Source organism: Petromyzon marinus, chromosome 84, assembly GCF_048934315.1.
Source record: "Petromyzon marinus isolate PM22_M1 ecotype Great Lakes invasive population chromosome 84, UKy_Petmar_22M1.pri1.0, whole genome shotgun sequence".
Lineage (NCBI taxonomy): Eukaryota > Metazoa > Chordata > Hyperoartia > Petromyzontiformes > Petromyzontidae > Petromyzon > Petromyzon marinus.
In genome coordinates this window covers 3,074,703-3,086,397 of record NC_133749.1, presented here as the reverse complement: position 1 = coordinate 3,086,397, position 11,695 = coordinate 3,074,703, and positions in this window count along the sequence as shown.

The following is an 11,695-nucleotide window of genomic DNA, read 5'->3' as shown; positions in this document are numbered from 1 at the left end:
CCACCATCACCACCACCATCATCCACCCATCAACACCACCAACATCACCACCACCACCATCACCACCATACACCACCATCATCATCACCACCATCATCACCACCACCATCACCACCATCACCACCATCACCACCATCATCATCACCATCATCACCACCATCATCACCATCACAATCATCACCACCATCATCATCATCACCATCATCACCATCATCACCACCACCATCACCACCATCATCATCACCACCATCATCACCACCATCACCATCATCACCACCACCATCATCATCATCATCACCACCATCATCACCATCATCAACCTCACCATCATCATCATCACCATCATCATCACCATCATCATCACCACCACCACCATCATCACCACCACCATCATCACCACCACCATCACCGCCACCATCACCATCATCACCACCATCACCACCAGCACCATCACCACCATCACCATCATCACCACCATCACCACCATCACCATCATCACCACCATCATCACCATCACCATCATCACCACCATCACCATCATCACCATCATCACCACCATCATCACGACCATCACCATCATCACCATCACCATCATCACCACCATCACCATCATCACCATCACCACCACCACCATCACCACCATCACCATCACCACCATCACCATCACCACCATCACCACCATCACCACCATCACCACCATCATCACCATCACAATCATCACCACCATCATCATCATCATCACCACCATCATCACCATCATCACCACCACCATCACCACCATCATCATCACCACCATCATCACCATCATCACCACCACCATCATCACCATCATCACCAGGCACCATCACCACCATCACAACCACCATCACCACCACCATCATCACCATCATCATCATCACCATCATCATCATCACCACCATCATCACCATCATCATCATCACCATCATCATCATCACCATCATCATCACCACCACCATCATCACCATCATCACCACCACCATCATCACCATCATCATCACCACCATCATCATCACCACCACCATCACCGCCACCATCATCATCATCACCATCATCATCACCACCACCATCATCACCACCACCATCATCACCACCACCATCACCGCCACCACCACCATCATCACCACCATCATCACCACCATCACCACCACCATCACCACCAGGGGTGAGCAGAGGCGGTCAGTGTGAGTGGTGTGAGTGGTGAGTGTGAGTGGTGAGTAGTGGTGGTGAGTAGTGAGTGTGAGTGGTGAGTGTGAGTGGTGAGTGTTAGTGGTGAGTAGGAGTGGTGAGTAGGAGTGGTGAGTGTGAGTGGTGAGGAGTGGTGAGTGTAAGTGGTGAGTAGTGGTGAGTAGTGGTAAGGAGTAGTGGTGAATGTAAGTGGTGAGTAGTAGTGGTGAGTGTAAGTGGTGGTGAGTGTGAGTGGTGAGTGTAAGTGGTGAGTGGTGAGTGTGAGTGGTGAGTGTAAGTGGTGAGTAGTAGTAGTGGTGGTGGTGAGTGTGAGTAGTGGTGAGGAGTGGTGGTGAGTGTAAGTGGTGGTGAGTGTAAGTGGTGAGGAGTGGTGAGTGTGAGTAGTGGTTAGTGGTGAGTGTGAGTAGTGGTGAGGAGTGGTGGTGAGGAGTGGTGGTGAGTGTAAGTGGTGGTGAGTGTAAGTGGTGAGTGTGAGTAGTAGTAGTGGTGAGTGTAAAGTGGTGAGTGGTGAGTGTAAGTGGTGAGTGGTGAGTAGTAGTGGTGAGTAGTAGTAGTGGTGAGTGTAAGTGGTGAGTGTAAGTGGTGAGGAGTGGTGAGTAGTGGTGAGTGGTGAGTGTAAGTGGTGGTGAGTAGTGGTGGTGAGTGTAAGTGGTGAGTAGTGGTGAGTGTGAGTAGTAGTAGTGGTGAGTGTAAGTAGTAGTAGTAGTGGTGTAAGTGAGTGAGTAGTAGGAGTGTGAGTAGTGGTGAGTGTAAGTGGTGAGTAGTAGTGGTGAGTAGTAGTAGTGTAAGTGGTGGTGAGTAGTAGTAGTAGTGAGTGTAAGTAGTAGTGTAAGTGAGTGAGTAGTGTAAGTGGTGAGTGTAAGTGGTGGTGAGTGTAAGTAGTAGTAGTGGTAAGTGTAAGTGAGTGAGTGTGAGTGGTGGTGAGTGTGAGTGGTGAGTAGTGTAAGTAGTAAGTGTAAGTGGTAAGTGTGAGTGGTGAGTAAGTGGTGAGTAGTGTAAGTGAGTGGTGAGTGTGAGTAGTGTAAGTGTGAATAGTGTAAGTGGTGAGTGGTGTTTGGTGAGTGTGAGTGGTGAGTAGTGTAAGTAGTAGTGTAAGTAAGTAGTAGTAGTGAGTGGTGTTTGTGAGTAGTGTAAGTGGTGAGTGAGTAGTGTAAGTAGTAGTGTAAGTAGTGAGTAGTAGTAAGTAGTAGTAGTGAGTGGTGTTTGTGAGTAGTAGTAGTGTAAGTAAGTAGTAGTAGTGTAAGTAAGTAGTAGTAGTGTAAGTGAGTAGTAGTAGTGTAAGTGAGTAGTAGGTAGTGAGTAGTAAGTAGTAGGTAGTGAGTGTTGGTGTTGTTTGTGTTCTCACGATGAGTAGTGAGTAGTAGGTAGTGAGTATTGTTGTTTGTGAGTAATGTAAGTGTTGTTTGTGAGTAGTAGGTAGTGAGTGTTGGTGTTGTTTGTGTTCTCACGATGAGTAGTAGGTAGTGAGTGAGTATTGTTGTTTGTGAGTAATGTAAGTGTTGTTTGTGAGTAGTAGGTAGTGAGTGTAAGTAAGTGAGTAGTAGGTAGTGAGTGTTGGTGTTGTTTGTGTTCTCACGATGAGTAGTGAGTAGTAGGTAGTGAGTGAGTATTGTTGTTTGTGAGTAATGTAAGTGTTGTTTGTGAGTAGTAGGTAGTGAGTGTAAGTAAGTGAGTAGTAGGTAGTGAGTGTTGGTGTTGTTTGTGTTCTCACGATGAGTAGTAGGTAGTGAGTGAGTATTGTTGTTTGTGAGTAATGTAAGTGTTGTTTGTGAGTAGTAGGTAGTGAGTGTAAGTAAGTGAGTAGTAGGTAGTGAGTGTTGGTGTTTGTGAGTAGTAGGTAGTGAGTGTTGGTGTTTGTGTTCTCACGATGTGAGTAGTAGTAGTGAGTAGTAGGTAGTGAGTGTTGTTTGTGAGTAGTAGGTAAGTGAGTAGTAGGTAGTGAGTGTAAGTGAGTAGTAGGTAGTGAGTGAGTGTTGTTTGTGAGTAGTGTAAAAGTGTTGTTTGTGAGTAGTAGGTAGTGAGTGTAAGTAAGTGAGTAGTAAGTAGTGAGTGTTGGTGTTGTTTGTGTTCTCACGATGTGAGTAGTAGTAGTGAGTGAGTATTGTTGTTTGTGAGTAGTTTGAGTGGTGTTTGTGAGTAGTAAGTAGTGAGTGTAAGTAAGTGAGTAGTAGGTAGTGAGTGTTGGTGTTGTTTGTGAGTAGTGTAAAAGTGTTGTTTGTGAGTAGTAAGTAGTGAGTGTAAGTGAGTAGTAAGTAGTGAGTGTTGTTGTTTGTGTTCTCACGATGAGTAGTAGGTAGTGAGTGTTGGTGTTTGTGAGTAGTAAGTAGTGAGTGTAAGTAAGTGAGTAGTAAGTAGTGAGTGTTGGTGTTGTTTGTGTTCTCACGATGAGTAGTAGGTAGTGAGTGTTGGTGTTTGTGAGTAGTAAGTAGTGAGTGTAAGTAAGTGAGTAGTAGGTAGTGAGTGTTGGTGTTGTTTGTGTTCTCACGATGTGAGTAGTAGTAGGTAGTGAGTGTTGGTGTTTGTGAGTAGTAGGTAGTGAGTAGTAGATAGTGAGTAGTAAATGAGTAGTAGGTAGTGAGTGTAAGTAGTGAGTAGTAGTAGGTAGTGAGTGTAAGTAGTGAGTAGTAGTGAGTGTAAGTAGTGAGTAGTAATAAGTAAGTAGTAGTAGTAGTTCTCACGATGTAAGTAGTAGTAGTAATTAGTAATAAGTAGTAGTAAGTAGTGAGTAATAAGTAAGTAGTAGTAGTAGTTCTCACGATGTAAGTAGTAGTAGTAAGTAGTAGTAGTTAAAGTAGTAGTAGTAGTAAGTAGTGGTAGTAGTTCTCACGATGTAAGTAGTAGTAGGTAGTAAGTAAGTAGTAGTAATAAGTAAGTAGTAGTAGTAGTTCTCACGATGTAAGTAGTGAGTGTAAGTAGTAGTAGTAATAAGTAAGTAGTAGTAGTAGTACTCACGATGTGAGTAGTAGTAGTAGTGAGTGTAAGTAGTAGTAGTAATTAGTAGTAGTAGAGAGTAATAAGTAAGTAGTAGTAGTTCTCACGATGTAAGTAGTAGTAGTAAGTGTAAGTAGTAGTAGTGAGTGTAAGTAGTAGTAGTAATTAGTAGTAAGTAGTAGTAGTAAGTAATAAGTAAGTAGTAGTAGTAGTTCTCACGATGTAAGTAGTAGTAGTGAGTGTAAGTAGTAGTAGTAAGTAAGTAGTAGTAGTAGTTCTCACGATGTGAGTAGTAGTAGTGAGTGTAAGTAGTAGTAGTAGTGAGTGTAAGTAGTAGTAGTGAGTGTAAGTAGTAGTAGTGAGTAGTAATAAGTAAGTAGTAGTAGTAGTTCTCACGATGTAAGTAGTAGTAAGTAGTGAGTGTAAGTAGTAGTAGTAGTGAGTAGTAGTAAGTAAGTAGTAGTAGTAGTTCTCACGATGTAAGTAGTAGTAAGTAGTGAGTGTAAGTAGTAGTAGTAGTAATTAGTAGTAAGTAGTAGTAAGTAATAAGTAAGTAGTAGTAGTAATAAGTAAGTAGTAGTAGTAAGTAATAAGTAAGTAGTAGTAGTAGTTCTCACGATGTAAGTAGTAGTAAGTAAGTAGTGAGTAGTAGTAGTAAGTAATAAGTAAGTAGTAGTAGTAATTAGTAGTAGAGAGTAATAAGTAAGTAGTAGTAGTAGTTCTCACGATGTAAGTAGTAGTAGTAGGTAGTGAGTAGTAGTAGAGAGTAATAAGTAAGTAGTAGTAGTTCTCACGATGTAAGTAGTAGTAATTAGTAATTAGTAGTAGTAGAGAGTAATAAGTAAGTAGTAGTAGTAGTTCTCACGATGTAAGTAGTAGTAGTAAGTAATAAGTAAGTAGTAGTAGTGAGTAGTAATAAGTAAGTAGTAGTAGTAGTTCTCACGATGTAAGTAGTAGTAAGTAGTGAGTGTAAGTAGTAGTAGTAGTGAGTAGTAGTAAGTAAGTAGTAGTAGTAGTTCTCACGATGTAAGTAGTAGTAAGTAGTGAGTGTAAGTAGTAGTAGTAGTAATTAGTAGTAAGTAGTAGTAAGTAATAAGTAAGTAGTAGTAGTAATAAGTAAGTAGTAGTAGTAGTTCTCACGATGTAAGTAGTAGTAGTAGTTCTCACGATGTAAGTAGTAGTAAGTGTAAGTAGTGAGTAGTAGTAGTGAGTGTAAGTACTAGTAGTAGTAATAAGTAGTAAGTAGTAGTAGTAGTAATAAGTAAGTAGTAGTAGTAGTTCTCACGATGTGAGTAGTAGTAGTAGTGAGTGTAAGTAGTAGTAGTGAGTAAGTAGTGAGTGTAAGTAGTAGTAGTAATAAGTAAGTAGTAGTAGTAGTTCTCACGATGTGAGTAGTAGTAGTAGTGAGTGTAAGTAGTAGTAGTAGTAATAAGTAAGTAGTAGTAGTAGTTCTCACGATGTGAGTAGTAGTAGTAGTGAGTGTAAGTAGTAGTAGTAATAAGTAAGTAGTAGTAGTAAGTAATAAGTAAGTAGTAGTAGTAGTTCTCACGATGTAAGTAGTAGTAAGTAAGTAGTGAGTAGTAGTAGTAAGTAATAAGTAAGTAGTAGTAGTAATTAGTAGTAGAGAGTAATAAGTAAGTAGTAGTAGTAGTTCTCACGATGTAAGTAGTAGTAGTAGGTAGTGAGTAGTAGTAGAGAGTAATAAGTAAGTAGTAGTAGTTCTCACGATGTAAGTAGTAGTAATTAGTAATTAGTAGTAGTAGAGAGTAATAAGTAAGTAGTAGTAGTAGTTCTCACGATGTAAGTAGTAGTAGTAAGTAATAAGTAAGTAGTAGTAGTAGTAATAAGTAAGTAGTAGTAGTAGTTCTCACGATGTAAGTAGTAGTAAGTAGTGAGTGTAAGTAGTAGTAGTAGTGAGTAGTAATAAGTAAGTAGTAGTAGTAGTTCTCACGATGTAAGTAGTAGTAAGTAGTGAGTGTAAGTAGTAGTAGTAGTAATTAGTAGTAAGTAGTAGTAAGTAATAAGTAAGTAGTAGTAGTAATAAGTAAGTAGTAGTAGTAGTTCTCACGATGTAAGTAGTAGTAGTAGTTCTCACGATGTAAGTAGTAGTAAGTGTAAGTAGTGAGTAGTAGTAGTGAGTGTAAGTACTAGTAGTAGTAATAAGTAGTAAGTAGTAGTAGTAGTAATAAGTAAGTAGTAGTAGTAGTTCTCACGATGTGAGTAGTAGTAGTAGTGAGTGTAAGTAGTAGTAGTAGTAATAAGTAAGTAGTAGTAGTAAGTAATAAGTAAGTAGTAGTAGTAGTTCTCACGATGTAAGTAGTAGTAAGTAAGTAGTGAGTAGTAGTAGTAAGTAATAAGTAAGTAGTAGTAGTAATTAGTAGTAGAGAGTAATAAGTAAGTAGTAGTAGTAGTTCTCACGATGTAAGTAGTAGTAGTAGGTAGTGAGTAGTAGTAGAGAGTAATAAGTAAGTAGTAGTAGTTCTCACGATGTAAGTAGTAGTAATTAGTAATTAGTAGTAGTAGAGAGTAATAAGTAAGTAGTAGTAGTTCTCACGATGTAAGTAGTAGTAGTAAGTAATAAGTAAGTAGTAGTAGTAGTAATAAGTAAGTAGTAGTAGTAGTTCTCACGATGTAAGTAGTAGTAGTAGGTAGTGAGTAGTAGTAATAAGTAAGTAGTAGTAGTAGTTCTCACGATGTAAGTAGTAGTAGTAAGTAGTGAGTGTAAGTAGTAGTAGTAGTAATAAGTAAGTAGTAGTAGTAGTTCTCACGATGTAAGTAGTAGTAGTTAGTAGTAAGTAGTAGTAGAGAGTAATAAGTAGTAGTAGTAGTTCTCACGATGTAAGTAGTAGTAATTAGTAGTAAGTAGTGAGTGTAAGTAGTAGTAGAGAGTAATAAGTAAGTAGTAGTAGTAGTTCTCACGATGTAAGTAGTAGTAGTTAGTAGTAAGTAGTAGTAGAGAGTAATAAGTAAGTAGTAGTAGTAGTTCTCACGATGTAAGTAGTAGTAGTTAGTAGTAAGTAGTAGTAGAGAGTAATAAGTAAGTAGTAGTAGTAGTTCTCACGATGTAAGTAGTAGTAGTAGGTAGTAAGTAGTAGTAGTAGAGAGTAATAAGTAAGTAGTAGTAGTAGTTCTCACGATGTCCGCCGGCGCGCGCTTCTCTGGACGCCGTCCGCCGCTCGCCATCGCTGCCGTGACCCCTCCCACGTGGTGCCGCCACCCGGAAGTGATTCCAAACCCACCCACGTGATCCATCCCATGTGGTGCCGCCACCCGGAAGTGATTCCAACCCCCCCACGTGACTCCTTCCCATGTGGTGCCGCCACCCGGAAGTGATTCCAACCTCCCCCAACTGCTCCTTCCCATGTGGTGCCGCCACCCGGAAGTAATTCCAACCTCCCCCAACTGCTCCTTCCCATGTGGTGCCGCCACCCGGAAGTGATTCTAACCCCCCCCACGTGACTCCTTCCCATGTAGTGCCGCCACCCGGAAGTGATTCCAACCCCCCACATCACCCCTCTCACGTGGTGCCGCCACCCGGAAGTGATTCCAACCCCCCCACGTGACTCCTTCCCATGTGGTGCCGCCACCCGGAAGTGATTCCAACCTCCCCCAACTGCTCCTTCCCATGTGGTGCCGCCACCCGGAAGTGATTCTAACCCCCCCACGTGACTCCTTCCCATGTAGTGCCGCCACCCGGAAGTGATTCCAACCCCCCACATCACCCCTCTCACGTGGTGCCGCCACCCGGAAGTGATTCCAACCACCCTCGCCTCATCGCTCAGACAGGAAGCGATTCCTCTCGCGTGGTACCGCCACCCGGAAGTGATTCCACCCCCCACGTGATAGCTCAGACAGGAAGTGATCCCTCCCACGTGGTACCTCCACCCGGAAGTGATCCCAACCCTCCCCCCCCCCACGATAGTTCAGACAGGAAGTTATCCATCCCACGTGGTACCGCCACCCGGAAGTGCTAGGCATGGGTAGAAATCCTTGTTACCATGGGGACAGTCCAGGTTACCATGGGGATAGTCCTTGTTACCATGGGGACAGTCCAGGTTACCATGGGAGTTCAGATTATAGTAAACCTCTGCACCCATGGTGAACTCACCCATCCCCCCCATGGTGAACTCACCCATCCCATGGTGAACTCACCCATCCCCCCATGGTGAACTCACCCATCCCCCCATGGTGAACTCACCCATCCCCCCCATGGTGAACTCACCCATCCCCCCATGGTGAACTCACCCATCCCCCCCATGGTGAACTCACCCATCCCCCCATGGTGAACTCACCCATCCCCCCATGGTGAACTCACCCATCCCCCCATGGTGAACTCACCCATCCCCCCATGGTGAACTCACCCATCCCCCCATGGTGAACTCACCCATCCCATGGTGAACTCACCCATCCCCCCATGGTGAACTCACCCATCCCCCCATGGTGAACTCACCCATCCCCCCATGGTGAACTCACCCATCCCCCCATGGTGAACTCACCCATCCCCCCCATGGTGAACTCACCCATCCCCCCATGGTGAACTCACCCATCCCCCCCATGGTGAACTCACCCATCCCCCCATGGTGAACTCACCCATCCCACCCATGGTGAACTCACCCATCCCATGGTGAACTCACCCATCCCCCCATGGTGAACTCACCCATCCCCCCATGGTGAACTCACCCATCCCCCCATGGTGAACTCACCCATCCCCCCATGGTGAACTCACCCATCCCCCCATGGTGAACTCACCCATCCCCTCCATGGTGAACTCACCCATCCCCCCATGGTGAACTCACCCATCCCCCCATGGTGAACTCACCCATCCCCCCCATGGTGAACTCACCCATCCCCCCATGGTGAACTCACCCATCCCCCCCATGGTGAACTCACCCATCCCCCCATGGTGAACTCACCCATCCCACCCATGGTGAACTCACCCATCCCATGGTGAACTCACCCATCCCCCCATGGTGAACTCACCCATCCCCCCATGGTGAACTCACCCATCCCCCCCATGGTGAACTCACCCATCCCCCCATGGTGAACTCACCCATCCCCCCATGGTGAACTCACCCATCCCCCCATGGTGAACTCACCCATCCCCCCATGGTGAACTCACCCATCCCCCCCATGGTGAACTCACACATCCCCCCATGGTGAACTCACCCATCCCATGGTGAACTCACCCATCCCCCCATGGTGAACTCACCCATCCCCCCCATGGTGAACTCACCCATCCCCCCATGGTGAACTCACCCATCCCCCCATGGTGAACTCACCCATCCCCCCATGGTGAACTCACCCATCCCCCCATGGTGAACTCACCCATCCCCCCATGGTGAACTCACCCATCCCATGGTGACCTCACCCATCCCCCCCATGGTGAACTCACCCATCCCCCCATGGTGAACTCACCCATCCCCCCATGGTGAACTCACCCATCCCATGGTGAACTCACCCATCCCCCCCATGGTGAACTCACCCATCCCTCCATGGTGAACTCACCCATCCCGCCCATGGTGAACTCACCCATCCCCCCCATGGTGAACTCACCCATCCCATGGTGAACTCACCCATCCCCCCATTGTGAACTCACCCATCCCCTCCATGGTGAACTCACCCATCTCCCCATGGTGAACTCGCCCATCCCATGGTGAACTCACCCATCCCCCCATGGTGAACTCACCCATCCCCCCATGGTGAACTCACCCATCCCCTCCATGGTGAACTCACCCATCCCCTCCATGGTGAACTCACCCATCTCCCCATGGTGAACTCGCCCATCCCATGGTGAACTCACCCATCCCCCCCATTGTGAACTCACCCATCCCCTCCATGGTGAACTCACCCATCCCCCAATGGTAAACTCACCCATCCCCCCATGGTGAACTCACCCATCCCCCCATGGTGAACTCACCCATCCCCCCATGGTGAACTCACCCATCCCCCCCATGGTGAACTCACCCATCCCCCCATGGTGAACTCACCCATCCCCCCCATGGTGAACTCACCCATCCCCCCATGGTGAACTCACCCATCCCACCCATGGTGAACTCACCCATCCCATGGTGAACTCACCCATCCCCCCATGGTGAACTCACCCATCCCCCCATGGTGAACTCACCCATCCCCCCCATGGTGAACTCACCCATCCCCCCATGGTGAACTCACCCATCCCCCCATGGTGAACTCACCCATCCCCCCATGGTGAACTCACCCATCCCCCCATGGTGAACTCACCCATCCCCCCATGGTGAACTCACCCATCCCCCCCATGGTGAACTCACACATCCCCCCATGGTGAACTCACCCATCCCATGGTGACCTCACCCATCCCCCCCATGGTGAACTCACCCATCCCCCCATGGTGAACTCACCCATCCCCCCCATGGTGAACTCACCCATCCCCCCATGGTGAACTCACCCATCCCCCCATGGTGAACTCAACCATCCCCCCATGGTGAACTCACCCATCCCCCCATGGTGAACTCACCCATCCCCCCCATGGTGAACTCACCCATCCCCCCATGGTGAACTCACCCATCCCATAGTGACCTCACCCATCCCCCCCATGGTGAACTCACCCATCCCCCCATGGTGAACTCACCCATCCCCCCATGGTGAACTCACCCATCCCATGGTGAACTCACCCATCCCCCCCATGGTGAACTCACCCATCCCTCCATGGTGAACTCACCCATCCCGCCCATGGTGAACTCACCCATCCCCCCATGGTGAACTCACCCATCCCATGGTGAACTCACCCATCCCCCCATTGTGAACTCACCCATCCCCTCCATGGTGAACTCACCCATCTCCCCATGGTGAACTCGCCCATCCCATGGTGAACTCACCCATCCCCCCATGGTGAACTCACCCATCCCCCCATGGTGAACTCACCCATCCCCTCCATGGTGAACTCACCCATCCCCTCCATGGTGAACTCACCCATCTCCCCATGGTGAACTCGCCCATCCCATGGTGAACTCACCCATCCCCCCCATTGTGAACTCACCCATCCCCTCCATGGTGAACTCACCCATCCCCCAATGGTAAACTCACCCATCCCCCCATTGTGAACTCACCCATCCCCTCCATGGTGAACTCACCCATCCCCCCCATGGTGAACTCACCCATCCCCTCCATGGTGAACTCACCCGTCCCCCAATGGTGAACTCACCCATCCCCCCATGGTGAACTCACCCATCTCCCCATGGTGAACTCGCCCATCCCATGGTGAACTCACCCATCCCCCCCCATGGTGACCTCACCCATCTCCCCATGGTGAACTCACCCATCCCCTCATGGTGAACTCACCCATCCCCCCATGGTGAACTCACCCATCCCCCCATGGTGAACTCACCCATCCCCTCCATGGTGAACTCACCCATCCCCCCATGGTGAACTCACCCATCCCCCCATGGTGAACTCACCCATCTCCCCATGGTGAACTCACCCATCCCCTCCATGGTGAACTCACCCATCCCCCCATGGTGAACTCACCCATCCCATGGTGAACTCACCCATCCCCTCCATGGTGAACTCACCCATCCCCTCC